Raw genomic sequence first — 6000 nt, 5'->3', positions numbered from 1 at the left:
GGTGCACCGTTCCTGGAGGTACTGCAATACCAGGTCAATGCGTGGAGTGGACAGAGCAAGCTCTTTTTCCATCTCCCTGTTCTAAAAATCCATTTAATATATGGTCCCCAGATAGGGGACGTATCAGATATTAAACTGATAAGAACAGATACTACACTTGATCTTAGCCAAAAGGCCGAGAAGCGATAACCAGAATTGGTTTGGGCCTCGAGTGGCACCCTGGCCTATGCCGGACACATCTTAGGGAGAGAGAGCGAGAGGGAGACAAACCCACGCCTACACAAGACATTTTGTCACCCAAGCCAACCCTTGAAAAGGCTGCTTTGCAGAGCCAAAACAAGAAGAATGGTGCGTTTTGCAGCCGCCGCCCACTGCAATGAATCTGAATAACTCCTCCTTTAGGGCGCAAGCAACTCCCCTCCCCCTTGCAGTCTTTCCAATTCACGATACAAAAAGACGGACAGGACAGGTTGCCTGACTTTCCGTCACTGCCACCCTTTGCCATCCTTACCCGTAGAAAGCCCTTTCATCATCCCCAAACCCTAATCTTTTCCCTTTCCTTCCCAGCCCCCAAACCCTGCCCTCTGTACCTTTCTCACCACCCGCTTCCCTTCTCCTGTCATCCCCCTACCACCCGGGAAAAAAAGAGATTGCCCCCTCCTTCCACTAGCCCACCCTCCCACCCAAAGAACAACTTCTTCTGCGCAGCTTGTTTTCTAGGCAGCAGCGCTATTGTGATGTCATCGGGGGGCATTGTGACAAGCCGCCAGTGTTCCGTCTCTTCATGTTGTGCACAGTTCAAACGGAAAATACATCAACAGGCAGACTACAGAAAAGCTTACTATCAAAGGTTAGAGGGGGGCTTTCTCAGAGGGCTTTTTACAGTTTTTCTATTCCCAATTAGCCGTTTAAGTGTACTTATTGAAAGTAGTAATTCTTTCATAGGCCGCCCTTTCTTAGTATTTGACGTTCCTTATATTGCGGTATGAGGCTTCGCAGTAGGTTGCAAACATTCATCACCCATGACTGTCCCCAATTGAGCTCAGAAGCTCAATGTCTATCATGACCTCTCTTTTAGAATGTCCAAGAGCAAGCAAACTATTCCTCCAGGAGAGGGCGCCAACAGACTACTAAAGAGATCATCATTACTCAAAGAAAACCCCAAAAACCAATGCATGATAGGAATAAACAGGTAACTTTCTTTGGAGTGGAAGCGGAGAGATCGCACCAGATGCCAATTCTAGATGTTATCACACCTGTGGTCACTGCAGCAGCAGGTGAATCCACTTTGTCCAAAAGGGATCTATTCCATTCAATTGCAAATGATCTAGATAAGACAGAGAACTGCAGCACGGGGACATAGCCGAGTTGGTCAGGTTGAGTGGTGATGAGTTTGCTATTTGGATGAATAAAGAAAGTCAAAAGTGTGAAAGATAAAAAACAAAAGGAGGAAGTGTGAAAAGTGAATGGGCCAAATTGAGGTGCATATGAAGACGTATGCTTTCTTCCAATTCATTAAATCGGGCTAATATGAATCAGGTGAATTGAGTTCTGCTTTTGGAAACTGGGTTAAGAAGGGGTGCACCGTTCCTGGAGGTACTGCAATACCAGGTCAATGCGTGGAGTGGACAGAGCAAGCTCTTTTTCCATCTCCCTGTTCTAAAAATCCATTTAATATATGGTCCCCAGATAGGGGACGTATCAGATATTAAACTGATAAGAACAGATACTACACTTGATCTTAGCCAAAAGGCCGAGAAGCGATAACCAGAATTGGTTTGGGCCTCGAGTGGCACCCTGGCCTATGCCGGACACATCTTAGGGAGAGAGAGCGAGAGGGAGACAAACCCACGCCTACACAAGACATTTTGTCACCCAAGCCAACCCTTGAAAAGGCTGCTTTGCAGAGCCAAAACAAGAAGAATGGTGCGTTTTGCAGCCGCCGCCCACTGCAATGAATCTGAATAACTCCTCCTTTAGGGCGCAAGCAACTCCCCTCCCCCTTGCAGTCTTTCCAATTCACGATACAAAAAGACGGACAGGACAGGTTGCCTGACTTTCCGTCACTGCCACCCTTTGCCATCCTTACCCGTAGAAAGCCCTTTCATCATCCCCAAACCCTAATCTTTTCCCTTTCCTTCCCAGCCCCCAAACCCTGCCCTCTGTACCTTTCTCACCACCCGCTTCCCTTCTCCTGTCATCCCCCTACCACCCGGGAAAAAAAGAGATTGCCCCCTCCTTCCACTAGCCCACCCTCCCACCCAAAGAACAACTTCTTCTGCGCAGCTTGTTTTCTAGGCAGCAGCGCTATTGTGATGTCATCGGGGGGCATTGTGACAAGCCGCCAGTGTTCCGTCTCTTCATGTTGTGCACAGTTCAAACGGAAAATACATCAACAGGCAGACTACAGAAAAGCTTACTATCAAAGGTTAGAGGGGGGCTTTCTCAGAGGGCTTTTTACAGTTTTTCTATTCCCAATTAGCCGTTTAAGTGTACTTATTGAAAGTAGTAATTCTTTCATAGGCCGCCCTTTCTTAGTATTTGACGTTCCTTATATTGCGGTATGAGGCTTCGCAGTAGGTTGCAAACATTCATCACCCATGACTGTCCCCAATTGAGCTCAGAAGCTCAATGTCTATCATGACCTCTCTTTTAGAATGTCCAAGAGCAAGCAAACTATTCCTCCAGGAGAGGGCGCCAACAGACTACTAAAGAGATCATCATTACTCAAAGAAAACCCCAAAAACCAATGCATGATAGGAATAAACAGGTAACTTTCTTTGGAGTGGAAGCGGAGAGATCGCACCAGATGCCAATTCTAGATGTTATCACACCTGTGGTCACTGCAGCAGCAGGTGAATCCACTTTGTCCAAAAGGGATCTATTCCATTCAATTGCAAATGATCTAGATAAGACAGAGAACTGCAGCACGGGGACATAGCCGAGTTGGTCAGGTTGAGTGGTGATGAGTTTGCTATTTGGATGAATAAAGAAAGTCAAAAGTGTGAAAGATAAAAAACAAAAGGAGGAAGTGTGAAAAGTGAATGGGCCAAATTGAGGTGCATATGAAGACGTATGCTTTCTTCCAATTCATTAAATCGGGCTAATATGAATCAGGTGAATTGAGTTCTGCTTTTGGAAACTGGGTTAAGAAGGGGTGCACCGTTCCTGGAGGTACTGCAATACCAGGTCAATGCGTGGAGTGGACAGAGCAAGCTCTTTTTCCATCTCCCTGTTCTAAAAATCCATTTAATATATGGTCCCCAGATAGGGGACGTATCAGATATTAAACTGATAAGAACAGATACTACACTTGATCTTAGCCAAAAGGCCGAGAAGCGATAACCAGAATTGGTTTGGGCCTCGAGTGGCACCCTGGCCTATGCCGGACACATCTTAGGGAGAGAGAGCGAGAGGGAGACAAACCCACGCCTACACAAGACATTTTGTCACCCAAGCCAACCCTTGAAAAGGCTGCTTTGCAGAGCCAAAACAAGAAGAATGGTGCGTTTTGCAGCCGCCGCCCACTGCAATGAATCTGAATAACTCCTCCTTTAGGGCGCAAGCAACTCCCCTCCCCCTTGCAGTCTTTCCAATTCACGATACAAAAAGACGGACAGGACAGGTTGCCTGACTTTCCGTCACTGCCACCCTTTGCCATCCTTACCCGTAGAAAGCCCTTTCATCATCCCCAAACCCTAATCTTTTCCCTTTCCTTCCCAGCCCCCAAACCCTGCCCTCTGTACCTTTCTCACCACCCGCTTCCCTTCTCCTGTCATCCCCCTACCACCCGGGAAAAAAAGAGATTGCCCCCTCCTTCCACTAGCCCACCCTCCCACCCAAAGAACAACTTCTTCTGCGCAGCTTGTTTTCTAGGCAGCAGCGCTATTGTGATGTCATCGGGGGGCATTGTGACAAGCCGCCAGTGTTCCGTCTCTTCATGTTGTGCACAGTTCAAACGGAAAATACATCAACAGGCAGACTACAGAAAAGCTTACTATCAAAGGTTAGAGGGGGGCTTTCTCAGAGGGCTTTTTACAGTTTTTCTATTCCCAATTAGCCGTTTAAGTGTACTTATTGAAAGTAGTAATTCTTTCATAGGCCGCCCTTTCTTAGTATTTGACGTTCCTTATATTGCGGTATGAGGCTTCGCAGTAGGTTGCAAACATTCATCACCCATGACTGTCCCCAATTGAGCTCAGAAGCTCAATGTCTATCATGACCTCTCTTTTAGAATGTCCAAGAGCAAGCAAACTATTCCTCCAGGAGAGGGCGCCAACAGACTACTAAAGAGATCATCATTACTCAAAGAAAACCCCAAAAACCAATGCATGATAGGAATAAACAGGTAACTTTCTTTGGAGTGGAAGCGGAGAGATCGCACCAGATGCCAATTCTAGATGTTATCACACCTGTGGTCACTGCAGCAGCAGGTGAATCCACTTTGTCCAAAAGGGATCTATTCCATTCAATTGCAAATGATCTAGATAAGACAGAGAACTGCAGCACGGGGACATAGCCGAGTTGGTCAGGTTGAGTGGTGATGAGTTTGCTATTTGGATGAATAAAGAAAGTCAAAAGTGTGAAAGATAAAAAACAAAAGGAGGAAGTGTGAAAAGTGAATGGGCCAAATTGAGGTGCATATGAAGACGTATGCTTTCTTCCAATTCATTAAATCGGGCTAATATGAATCAGGTGAATTGAGTTCTGCTTTTGGAAACTGGGTTAAGAAGGGGTGCACCGTTCCTGGAGGTACTGCAATACCAGGTCAATGCGTGGAGTGGACAGAGCAAGCTCTTTTTCCATCTCCCTGTTCTAAAAATCCATTTAATATATGGTCCCCAGATAGGGGACGTATCAGATATTAAACTGATAAGAACAGATACTACACTTGATCTTAGCCAAAAGGCCGAGAAGCGATAACCAGAATTGGTTTGGGCCTCGAGTGGCACCCTGGCCTATGCCGGACACATCTTAGGGAGAGAGAGCGAGAGGGAGACAAACCCACGCCTACACAAGACATTTTGTCACCCAAGCCAACCCTTGAAAAGGCTGCTTTGCAGAGCCAAAACAAGAAGAATGGTGCGTTTTGCAGCCGCCGCCCACTGCAATGAATCTGAATAACTCCTCCTTTAGGGCGCAAGCAACTCCCCTCCCCCTTGCAGTCTTTCCAATTCACGATACAAAAAGACGGACAGGACAGGTTGCCTGACTTTCCGTCACTGCCACCCTTTGCCATCCTTACCCGTAGAAAGCCCTTTCATCATCCCCAAACCCTAATCTTTTCCCTTTCCTTCCCAGCCCCCAAACCCTGCCCTCTGTACCTTTCTCACCACCCGCTTCCCTTCTCCTGTCATCCCCCTACCACCCGGGAAAAAAAGAGATTGCCCCCTCCTTCCACTAGCCCACCCTCCCACCCAAAGAACAACTTCTTCTGCGCAGCTTGTTTTCTAGGCAGCAGCGCTATTGTGATGTCATCGGGGGGCATTGTGACAAGCCGCCAGTGTTCCGTCTCTTCATGTTGTGCACAGTTCAAACGGAAAATACATCAACAGGCAGACTACAGAAAAGCTTACTATCAAAGGTTAGAGGGGGGCTTTCTCAGAGGGCTTTTTACAGTTTTTCTATTCCCAATTAGCCGTTTAAGTGTACTTATTGAAAGTAGTAATTCTTTCATAGGCCGCCCTTTCTTAGTATTTGACGTTCCTTATATTGCGGTATGAGGCTTCGCAGTAGGTTGCAAACATTCATCACCCATGACTGTCCCCAATTGAGCTCAGAAGCTCAATGTCTATCATGACCTCTCTTTTAGAATGTCCAAGAGCAAGCAAACTATTCCTCCAGGAGAGGGCGCCAACAGACTACTAAAGAGATCATCATTACTCAAAGAAAACCCCAAAAACCAATGCATGATAGGAATAAACAGGTAACTTTCTTTGGAGTGGAAGCGGAGAGATCGCACCAGATGCCAATTCTAGATGTTATCACACCTGTGGTCAC

At 46.6% G+C, this 6000-nt stretch overlaps 4 non-coding genes across 4 annotated transcripts; all 4 read right to left on the bottom strand.

Annotated features, from left to right (window-relative positions):
• On the bottom strand, positions 1-187 carry LOC142281231 (U2 spliceosomal RNA; the record flags this gene model as incomplete). Its single annotated transcript, XR_012743360.1, has 1 exon — positions 1-187. It is a non-coding gene; the product is annotated as a U2 spliceosomal RNA (small nuclear RNA).
• A 1387-nt stretch (positions 188-1574) lies between these two features.
• LOC142281229 (U2 spliceosomal RNA) lies at positions 1575-1765 on the bottom strand. The gene has a single exon (XR_012743358.1). It is a non-coding gene; the product is annotated as a U2 spliceosomal RNA (small nuclear RNA).
• Positions 1766-3152: 1387 nt separating this feature from the next.
• LOC142281228 (U2 spliceosomal RNA) lies at positions 3153-3343 on the bottom strand. The gene has a single exon (XR_012743357.1). It is a non-coding gene; the product is annotated as a U2 spliceosomal RNA (small nuclear RNA).
• A 1387-nt stretch (positions 3344-4730) lies between these two features.
• On the bottom strand, positions 4731-4921 carry LOC142281227 (U2 spliceosomal RNA). Its single transcript, XR_012743356.1, has one exon. It is a non-coding gene; the product is annotated as a U2 spliceosomal RNA (small nuclear RNA).
• Between the last annotated feature and the right edge of the window lie 1079 nt (positions 4922-6000).

The sequence above is a fragment of the Anomaloglossus baeobatrachus genome, unplaced genomic scaffold (assembly GCF_048569485.1).
Source record: "Anomaloglossus baeobatrachus isolate aAnoBae1 unplaced genomic scaffold, aAnoBae1.hap1 Scaffold_4676, whole genome shotgun sequence".
Classification (NCBI taxonomy): Eukaryota; Metazoa; Chordata; class Amphibia; order Anura; family Aromobatidae; genus Anomaloglossus; species Anomaloglossus baeobatrachus.
This window is presented reverse-complemented; position numbering and strand designations above follow the sequence as displayed.